We start from the raw sequence: 11,048 nt of genomic DNA, 5'->3' as shown, positions 1-11,048 counted from the left end.
TCACCGCCTGATGAAGCGCGTTTGAGGTGTGAGCCAGGGTTGCCGCGTTCTACATCGGATGGCTCGGGTCACGGGGGGCGCCACTTCATCCAGGGCATGTTTGAGAGCGGTGTTGTGTGCGGCAGCCAGGTTGGGGCAGGCGAGGAGAGAGACAGGGGACAGAGAGGACTGTAGGTATTCAGCAAAGTCCTGGGTGTGCACTGACCTGAAGGTTCCTATAAGTATGGTAGGTAGGTGGGTCTGGGCGATACTAGAAAGCTTGACACAGAAAGTGAGAAGGTTATGCATAGTCTGAGATCGGGAGAGGGGAGTTAGTGAAGTTGGAAGCAGAGCAGAGACGGAGGAAGACCAGATCAAGGGGGATGCCATCCCTGTGAGTGGGAGAGGCTGTGAGTTGTGAGAGACCAAGGGAGAAGAAGGTGAGCGATAGAAGCTGAGAGGCAGATGGGGAGATAGGGTCATTAGTGGGGATGTTAAAATCACCTAAGATGAGGGTTGGGATTTCACAGGAGAGGAAGTCGGGGAGCCAGGAAGCAAAGTGGTCCAAAAACAGGCGAGCAGCACCTGGGGGGCGGTAGATAACTGCTACTCGCATGGACAGCGGGCGGAAAAGCCGTAGCATATGTACCTCAAATGATGGAAAAGTGAGTGAGGGTACAGGGGGATGACCTGGTAGGTACATGTCAGGGAGAGAAGAGCACCTACTCCTCCCAATCACCTGTTTTCTGGTCTTGAGGTATGAAAGAACTGCAGGCCGTTATAAGACAGTGCAGCAGGGGAGGCCGTGTCAGACTGCTGTATCCACATTACTGTGAGAGCGAGCAGGTTTAGAGATCTAGCAGTAAAAAAGTCGTGGATGCTGGGGAGTTTATTACATGCTCACTGGCAGTTCCAGAGCGCACATTTAAAGGAGTCGGGAGAGGGTATGCATGGGCTAACAGTTGGGCTTGAGAGTTGTCTTAGTGAGTCAGGTAAGGGGTAATAGGAGCAGTGGAGGGTGGGCCAGGATTGGGAGAAATATCCCCAGCTGCTAGTAGCAGCAAGATGGGTGAGCAGATGGTTAGGAGATTTATGAGGGCGACTGTTACATTTGTTAGGGGGTCTGAGGCTAAGTAAGAAAGTAAAGAGTGCATGCAAGCTGGGCATGGGTTAGGACAGGAGAGAGGGGCTGATGTGAATAGAATGCTCCAGAGGTGGATGCTGGAAGGAGGTTCTGAAACTGACAGGAATGATGAGAACAGACGTGACAGCGTTAGTGATAGCTATGAAGTGTAAGGCATTTAGGCAAAATTTGTGGCCAAGCTGTCTCCTGCATTGTCAGACTGCATAAGACACTTGATCCAGCCACACTTCATACAGCATATATTCGTGAGGCAGCCACCCCCATGACTGTCACGCTTACACTGATTTTATAATGAAAGTTAAGGTATGACTAGGAAACAGCTTGGAGTGGCTAATCAGGTTCTAATTGACTAGGCAGCTGAGTTTAGCATTGCAAACCTACTGACCAAAAGGGGGGGGGGGGGATTTATTGGTCTCCTTAGAAAAGGCAAGCATCTCCACAAGGTTGGGAGAAAGATGCTATTGGGGGAGGCGGATGGCAGAAATGACTGGAAGTTAAGTTTCATTTAGCCAGTAGAACGAATCGATGTAGACAGGAAAAATGCAAAATACACAAGTCACAGTGCAATCAGCACAGATGGCTTAGGCAGAGGGGAATAGCAGAGCGGGTTCAACTTGGAGTGGGGTGATGCAGAAAGACGTACTTGTTGAGAGAGAAGGTAGGTTCAAACATAGATGCCCTGCACCGCGAGGCAGCAGTACTAACCTGTGAGCCACCATGCTTGTTCTTTCATTTCTAGAGAAGAAGAAGAAACACAAAGAGAACAATGAAATCACTAGACAGATATGGATAGATTTGAACTTAGGACCGCAGCACTGCAAGGCAACGGTGCTAACCACTGAGCCACCAAGTTTAATCTTCATTCTCCTCTGTTTTCCTCCTCCTCCTTCTTCCAGCAGAGGACAAGGAGAAGAAAGTGAAGGAGAGGGAGAATATAATCTTATTCTTCTCCTCCAGAAAAGAAAGAAGCAGCACGAGGAGGACACTTCATGGCTCAGTGGTTAGCACTGTTGACTTGTAGTGCTGGGGTTCTAGATTCACGTCTCACTATGGATCTTGTCTTCACATTTATTCTTTTTCTCCATCTTTTCCTCTGGAGAAGAAAAAGAAGAAGAAGTGAGGTGGCTTAGTGGTTAGTACTGTTGCTTTGCAGTGCTGGAGTTGTAAGTTCAAGTCCAAACAAGGCCAACTATGGAGCTGTTGTGCTTGGTCAGATTTGAACAGAGGATCCCAGTAATGCAAGGCAACAGTGCTAACCACTGAGCCACCACAACTTTGTGTTAAGGACCTGCTGGATTGCAAATTAGTGAAGCTGATATTATCGTCTCGCCGATCACAGTGATCATGTTCTCATTAGTGAAGCCCGGATAAGGAACAGAACATTCTTCAGCATTACTTCCTCACAGCAGCGCTCTATTCCACCGGCTCTAAACCGCCAGGGCGGCTCCTGCTCTCGCTCGGTCGGTATGAGCCCTGGCCGTTGGACCCCCACTGATACATCCAGGTCAGAACCAGAGAAGAATATACTTTAATATCCCTCTTTATGGGAGAAGCTTGGAGACAAACATGTCCGCCACAATGTCTCTCACGGGGGTCGTCGCCCGGTTTTCTGGGATCAGCAGTATAGGTGGAGGAGGAGAACACATCTAGGCTTAGAAGTCTATACCGGACGGCTGATGGACTTGCGTTCCTGACCCTCGTGAGCTGCTGACATCATATTGTTCCATCCATCTACAGTTTCCAGCGAGCGGTCCGGGGTCTCCTGGCGACCATCACACACCCATACAATCTTCACTTCATGGAACGCGGCGGCATGAGGAGATAAGTGCTGCAGATTTATCGCCCCGGGTGCAAGCCCATTACAGGCAGAGGCAATTAGCTGAATGAGCAGCATACGGGCCCTTTATTCTCCAGGGCCCCATATTACCGACATTTACATCCAGGAGCCGCAGTGTAATGGCTGCTCATGTTTAGGACATAGAACTAATGTTCATAAAGCACAGAGGAAATGTATCTATACTTCCATCTCATTACCTATCATATATATGTATACATCTATATATCTATCTATCTCACATCTATATATCTAATATCTATCCATCTACCTATCTATCTCATATCTATCTATCTATCTATCTATCTAACTATCTATCTATCCTTCCATCTCATTATCATATATATGTGTGTGTTAGAGATGAGCGAACGCGTTCGTCCGAGCTTGATATTCGTGCGGATATTAGGGTGTTCGGGATGTTCGTTATTCGTAACGAGTACCACGCGATGTTCGGGTTACTTTCACTTCCTTCCCTGAGACGTTAGCGCGCTTTTCTGGCCAATTGAAAGACAGGGAAGGCATTACAACTTCCCCCTGCGACGTTCAAGCCCTATACCACCCCCCTGCTGTGAGTGGCTGGCGAGATCAGGTGTCCGCCTAATATAAAAGTCGGCCCCTCCCGCGGCTCGCCTCAGATGCCTGGTGAGTTAGATGAGGGACAGTGCTGCTGGTGCCTGAGCTGCTGTAGGAAGAGCGTTAGGAGTTAGTGTAGGCTTCAAGACCCCCAAAGGTCCTTCTTAGGGTCACTGATAGCTGTGTGTTGGCTGCTGTTAGCAGTGGCAATTTTTTTTTCTTTTCAAAATCGCCTCTGCAGAGCGTTGCACCCGGCATTAGGGACAGAAGTGCTGCATAGGCAGGGAGAGTGTTAGGAGTGAGTGTAGCCTTCAAGAACCTCAACGGTCCTTTCTAGGGCCATATTTATCCGTGTGCAGTACTGTGCTGGCTGCTGTTAGCTGTGCTGCATATTTTTTTTCTTCTCAAAATCACCTCTGCAGAGCATTGCACCCTCCATTGATACTGCAGGGAAAGAATTGTATAGGCAGGGCCACAACACAGTTATTATTCATTGAATATACGCAGTGCGGCCTTTTGCTTGTAAAACAAGTGAAAAAAATTCTATTTGTCCTGCCTCTGTCCGTCCTAAGGGCTGTGTGTACGTGTCGGCTGCGTGTGCAACGTTTAAAAATCAGACGCACCCAGCTACGTTTTACTGCTGGCTTCGCCATTTGCTTTCCTTAATTGGGAAAAAAATACCTGCTCTGCCAGAGTTATAATAACTCTGCTACCCTCACGTTCTGTGACACATTAGCAGGGCCACAGCACAGTTATTAAACTTAGATTATTCATTCACTAGAGGCAGTGGGGCCTTTCGTTTTCAAAAAAGGGAAAAAATTATATTTGGCCTGCAGTCTTGCGCCAATTTATTTCCTGCCTGTGAAATCAAATCACTGGTAATACAGGATGCTGAGGGGTAGGGGTAGGCCTAGAGGACGTGGACGCGGCAGAGGACGCGGAGGGCCAAGTCAGGGTGTGGGCACAGGCCGAGCTCCTGATCCAGGTGTGTCGCAGCCGACTGCTGCGCGATTAGGAGAGAGGCACGTTTCTGGCGTCCCCACATTCATCGCCCAATTAATGGGTCCACGCGGGAGACGCTTATTAGAAAATGAGCAGTGTGAGCAGGTCCTGTCCTGGATGGCAGAAAGTGCTTCGAGCAACCTATCGTCAACACGCAGTTCTGCGCCGTCCACTGCTGCAAATCCGAATCCTCTGTCTGCTGCTCCTCCTTCCTCCCAGCCTCCTCACTCCACTACAATGACACCTGCTCAGGAGCGGGAACACTCCCAGGAACTGTTCTCTGGCCCCTGCTCAGATTGGGCAGCAGTGGTTCCTCTACCACCAGAGGAGTTTATCGTCACTGATGCCCAACCATTCGAAAGTTCCCGGGGTCCGGGGGAAGAGGCTGGGGACTTCCGGCAACTGTCTCAACAACTTTCTGTGGGTGAGGAGGACGATGACGATGAGACACAGTTGTCTTGCAGTGAGGTAGTAGTAAGGGCAGTAAGTCCGAGGGAGCAGCGCACAGAGGATTCGGAGGAAGAGCAGCAGGACGATGAGGTGACTGACCCCACCTGGTGTGCAACGCTTACTCAGGAGGACAGGTCTTCAGAGGGGGAGTCAAGGGCATCAGCAGGGCAGGTTGCAAGAGGCAGTGCGGTGGCCAGGGGTAGAGGCAGGGCCAGACCGAATAATCCACCAACTGTTTCCCAAAGCGCCCCCTCGCGCCATGCCACCCTGCAGAGGCCGAGGTGCTCTAAGGTCTGGCAGTTTTTCACAGAGACGCCTGACGACCGACGAACAGTGGTGTGCAACCTTTGTCGCGCAAAGCTCAGCCGGGGAGCCACCACCAACAGCCTCACCACCACCAGCATGCGCAGACATATGATGGCCAAGCACCCCACAAGGTGGGACGAAGGCCGTTCAGCGCCTCCGGTTTGCACCCCTGCCTCTCCCCCTGTGCCCCAACCTGCCACTGAGATGCAACCCCCCTCTCAGGACACAGGCACTACCGCCTCATGGCCTGCACCCACACCCTCATCTCCGCTGTCCTCGGCCCCATCCAGCAGTGTAGTTCAGCGCACCGTCCAGCCGTCGCTTGCGCAACTGTTGGAGCGCAAGCGCAAGTACGCCGCCACGCACCCGCACGCTCAAACGTTAACCGTCCGCATAGCAAAATTCATCAGCCTTGAGATGCTGCCGTATAGGGTTGTGGAAACTGAGTCCTTCAAAAGTATGATGGCGGCGGCGGCCCCGCGCTACTCAGTTCCCAGTCGCCACTACTTTTCCCGATGTGCCGTCCCAGCCCTGCACGACCACGTCTCCCGCAACATTGTACGCGCCCTCACCAACGCGGTTACTGCCAAGGTCCACTTAACAACGGACACGTGGACAAGCACAGGCGGGCAGGGCCACTACATCTCCCTGACGGCACATTGGGTGAATTTAGTGGAGGCTGGGACAGAGTCAGAGCCTGGGACCGCTCACGTCCTACCCACCCCCAGAATTGCGGACCCCAGCTCGGTGGTGGTATCTGCGGCGGTGTATGCTTCCTCCACTAAAGCACCCTCCTCCTCCTCCTCCTCTGTCTCGCAATCAAGATGTGTCAGCAGCAGCACGTCGCCAGCAGTCGGTGTCGCGCGGTGTGGCAGCACAGCGGTGGGCAAGCGTCAGCAGGCCGTGCTGAAACTACTCAGCTTAGGCGATAAGAGGCACACGGCCCACGAACTGCTGCAGGGTCTGACAGAGCAGACCGACCGCTGGCTTGCGCCGCTGAGCCTCCAACCGGGCATGGTCGTGTGTGACAACGGCCGTAACCTGGGGCCGGCTCTGCAGCTCGGCAGCCTCACGCACGTGCCATGCCTGGCCCACGTCTTTAATTTGGTGGTTCAGCGCTTTCTGAAAAGCTACCCACGCTTGTCAGACCTGCTCGTAAAGGCGCGCCGGCTCTGCGCACATTTCCGCAAGTCCCACACGGACGCTGCCACCCTGCGCACCCTGCAACATCACTTTAAGCTGCCAGTGCACCGACTGCTGTGCGACGTGCCCACACGGTGGAACTCTACGCTCCACATGTTGGCCAGGCTCTATGAACAGCGTAGAGCTATAGTGGAATACCAACTCCAACATGGGCGGCGCAGTGGGAGTCAGCCTCCTCAATTCCTTTCAGAAGAGTGGGCCTGGTTGGCAGACATCTGCCATGTCCTTGATAATTTTGAGGAGTCTACCCAGGTGGTGAGCGGCGATGCTACAATCATTAGCGTCACCATTCCTCTGCTATGCATCTTGAGAAATTCCCTGCAAACCATAAAGGCAGCTGCTTTGCGCTCGGAAACGGGGGCGGGGGAAGACAGTATGCCGCTGGATAGTCAGGGCACCCTCCTGTCTATATCTCAGCGCGTACAGGAGGAGGAGGAGGAGCATGAGGAGGATGAGGAGGAGGGGGAAGAGACAGCTTGGCCCGCTGCTGACGGTACACCGGCTGATTGCCTGTCATCCTTTCAGCGTGTATGGCCTGAGGAGGAGGTGGAGGAGGATGATCTTCCTAGTGAGGACAGCCATGTGTTGCGTACAGGTACCCTGGCACACATGGCTGACTTCATGTTAGGATGCCTTTCTCGTGACCCTCGCGTTGCACGCATTCTGGCCACAACGGATTACTGGGTGTACACACTGCTCGACCCACGCTATAAGGAGAACCTGCCCACTCTCATTCCCGAAGAGGAAAGGGGTTCGAGAATGTTGCTATACCACAGGACCCTTGCGGACAAGCTGATGGTAAAATTCCCATCCGACAGCGCTAGTGGCCGAAGGCGCAGTACCGAGGGCCAGGTAGCAGAGGAGGTGCGGAGATCGAGCAGCATGTACATCCCAGGCAGTGCAACAGTCTTTAAGGGCCTGGCCAGCTTTATGGCTCCCCACCAAGACTGTGTCACCGCTCCCCAGTCACGGCTGAGTCGGCGGGAGCACTGTAAAAGGATGGTGAGGGAGTACGTAGCCGATCGCACGACCGTCCTCCGTGACGCCTCTGCCACCTACAACTACTGGGTGTCGAAGCTGGACACGTGGCCTGAACTCGCGCTGTATGCCCTGGAGGTGCTTGCTTGTCCTGCGGCTAGCGTCTTGTCAGAGAGGGTGTTTAGTGCGGCTGGGGGAATCATCATAGATAAGCGTACCCGCCTGTCAACCGACAGTGCCGACAGGCTAACACTCATCAAGATGAACAAAGGCTGGATTTCCCCAGACTTCTCTTCTCCACCAGCGGACAGCAGCGATACCTAAGCAATACGTAGGCTGCACCCGCGGATGGAAGCATCGTTCTCTCTCACCATCCAAAACGGGGACATTTCTGCTTCATCAATCTGTGTATAATATTCCTCCTCCTCCTCCTCCTGAAACCTCACGTAATCACGCTGAACGGGCAATTTTTCTTAGGCCCACAAGGCTCACTCATCTAATTTTTCGAAACAATTTTTATATGTTTCAATGCTCATTAAAGCGTTGAAACTTTAACTTGAACCAATTTTTCGTTAAACTGGGCTGCCTCCAGGCCTAGTTACCACTTAAGCCACATTAACCAAAGCGATTAATGGGTTTCACCTGCCATCTTGGTTGGGCATGGCCAATGTTTACTGAGGTACATTAGTACTGTTGGTACACCAATTTTTGGGGGCCCTCACCTACAGTGTAATCATAGCAATTTCTATGTTCTTCGCCTGCACTCATGGTACAGAAGTGTGTGGGGTTGGCCTACACTTTAGCTACATAAATGTAACTTGGGCCTTGGCTATACTAAGGCTACTGAAATGGAACTAAGACTGCGCTCCCACTATACTGCTGCTTCGGAATTGTTACTGGGGCCTGTCTTGAGTGCTACTATTGCTGACATGGAACGAAGACTGCGCTCCCGCTATACTGCTGCTTCGGAATTGTTACTGGGGCCTGTCTTGAGTGCTACTATTGCTGACATGGAACGAAGACTGCGCTCCCGCTATACTGCTGCTTCGGAATTGTTACTGGGGCCTGTCTTGAGTGCTACTATTGCTGACATGTAACGAAGACTGCGCTCCCGCTATACTGCTGCTTCGGAATTGTTACTGGGGCCTGTCTTGAGTGCTACTATTGCTGACATGGAACGAAGACTGCGCTCCCGCTATACTGCTGCTTCGGAATTGTTACTGGGGCCTGTCTTGAGTGCTACTATTGCTGACATGGAACGAAGACTGCGCTCCCGCTATACTGCTGCTTCGGAATTGTTACTGGGGCCTGTCTTGAGTGCTACTATTGCTGACATGGAACGAAGACTGCGCTCCCGCTATACTGCTGCTTCGGAATTGTTACTGGGGCCTGTCTTGAGTGCTACTATTGCTGACATGGAACGAAGACTGCGCTCCCGCTATACTGCTGCTTCGGAATTGTTACTGGGGCCTGTCTTGAGTGCTACTATTGCTGACATGGAACGAAGACTGCGCTCCCGCTATACTGCTGCTTCGGAATTGTTACTGGGGCCTGTCTTGAGTGCTACTATTGCTGACATGGAACGAAGACTGCGCTCCCGCTATACTGCTGCTTCGGAATTGTTACTGGGGCCTGTCTTGAGTGCTACTATTGCTGACATGGAACGAAGACTGCGCTCCCGCTATACTGCTGCTTCGGAATTGTTACTGGGGCCTGTCTTGAGTGCTACTATTGCTGACATGGAACGAAGACTGCGCTCCTCCTATAATGCTGCTAGTGATATGTTAGTGGGGCCTGTCCTAATGCTACGGCTGAAATGTTACGAATTATGGGCTCTGCCTATACCGCTGCTAATGGTATGTCTCTGGGGTGTGGAAACAGAGGCTTCCCAAAGACATGATGGTGGCGAGGCCATTTCCCACCAACGCGGTTACTGTTAAGGTGCATATAACCACGGACACGTGGAGAGGACACGTAGTGCCTCAAAAACATCCCCCTCCTCCTCCAACAGGGAAAACATTCTTGGCAAATGCCTTTGCATTGGTCCGTCTGGTGGCAGTCCAAGAATTTCACCTTTACCGACACTACAAGAGAGCCCCCCCACCATCCCCCCGCCACGGCCCACTTAATCCTGGCCACATTCCAAAAACCAACAAAATACAACCGCGCTACTAGGTCCGCAGTCACCACCACATTACCACCAACGCGGTTACTGTTAAGGTACATATTACCAGTCTGACTGGGGCATGCAGACACCTTGACAGAATGAATAGTGTGTGGCACATAGGTTCCCCATTGCTATGCCCACGTGTGCAGCTCCTGATGGCGGTGGCACAGGATTCTATTTCTCATTGCTTCTGTACAGCATTGTGGGCTATCGCCCCGCCCCTTTTAAAGAGGGTCGCTGCCTAGCCGTGCCAACCCTCTGCAGTGTGTGCCTGCGGTTCCTCCTCATGGCAAACGCACTTCTAAATAGACATGAGTGTGGCGTGGCATGAGGGCAGCTGAAGGCTGCGCAGGGACACTTTGGTGTGCGCTGTGGGGGGGAGGGGGGGCGGTTGGGCAGCATGTAACCCAGGAGAAGTGGCAGTGGAGTGTCATGCAGGCAGTGATTGTGCTTTGTTGGAGGTAGTGTGGTGCTTAGCAAAGGTATGCCATGCTAATGAGGGCTTTTCAGAAGTAAAAGTTTTTGGGAGGGGGGGGGGCCCCACTCTTGCCGCTATTGTGGCTTAATAGTGGGACCTGTGAACTTGAGATGCAGCCCAACATGTAGCCCCTCGCCTGCCCTATCCGTTGCTGTGTCGTTCCCATCACTTTGTTGAATTGCCCAGATTTTCACACATGAAAACCTTAGCGAGCATCGGCGAAATACAAAAATGCTCGGGTCGCCCATTGACTTCATCTCACATCTATATATCTAATATCTAATATCTATCAATCTCATATCATATCTATCTGTATCATATCTATCTATCCATCTCATATCTATCTATCTCCTATCTATCTATCTATCTATCTATCTATCTATCTATCTATCTCCTATCTATCTATCTATCTATCTCCTATCTATCTATCTATCTCATATCTATCTATCTATCTCCTATCTATCTATCTATCTCATATCTATCTATCTATCTATCTCCTATCTATCTATCTCATATCTATCTCATATCATATCTATCTATCTATCTATCTATCTCATATCTATCTATCTCATATCTATCTATCTATCTCATATCTATCTATCTATCTCATATCTATCTATCTATCTATCTATCTATCTATCTATCTATCTCATATCTATCTATCTCATATCTATCTATCTATCTCATATCTATCTATCTATCTATACTTCCATCTCTATCATATATATATATATATCTCACATCTATATATTCAATATCTCATATCATATCTATTTATATCATATCTATCTACCCATCTCATATCTATCTATCTAATATCTATCTCATATATCTATCTACCCTGTTTCCCCGAAAATAAGACGCGTCTTATATTAATTTTTGCTCCCAAATATGCGCTACGTCTTATTTTCAGGGGGTGTCTTATTTCGCCACG

Source organism: Eleutherodactylus coqui, chromosome 1 (assembly GCF_035609145.1).
Source record: "Eleutherodactylus coqui strain aEleCoq1 chromosome 1, aEleCoq1.hap1, whole genome shotgun sequence".
Lineage (NCBI taxonomy): Eukaryota > Metazoa > Chordata > Amphibia > Anura > Eleutherodactylidae > Eleutherodactylus > Eleutherodactylus coqui.
This window is presented reverse-complemented; position numbering follows the sequence as displayed.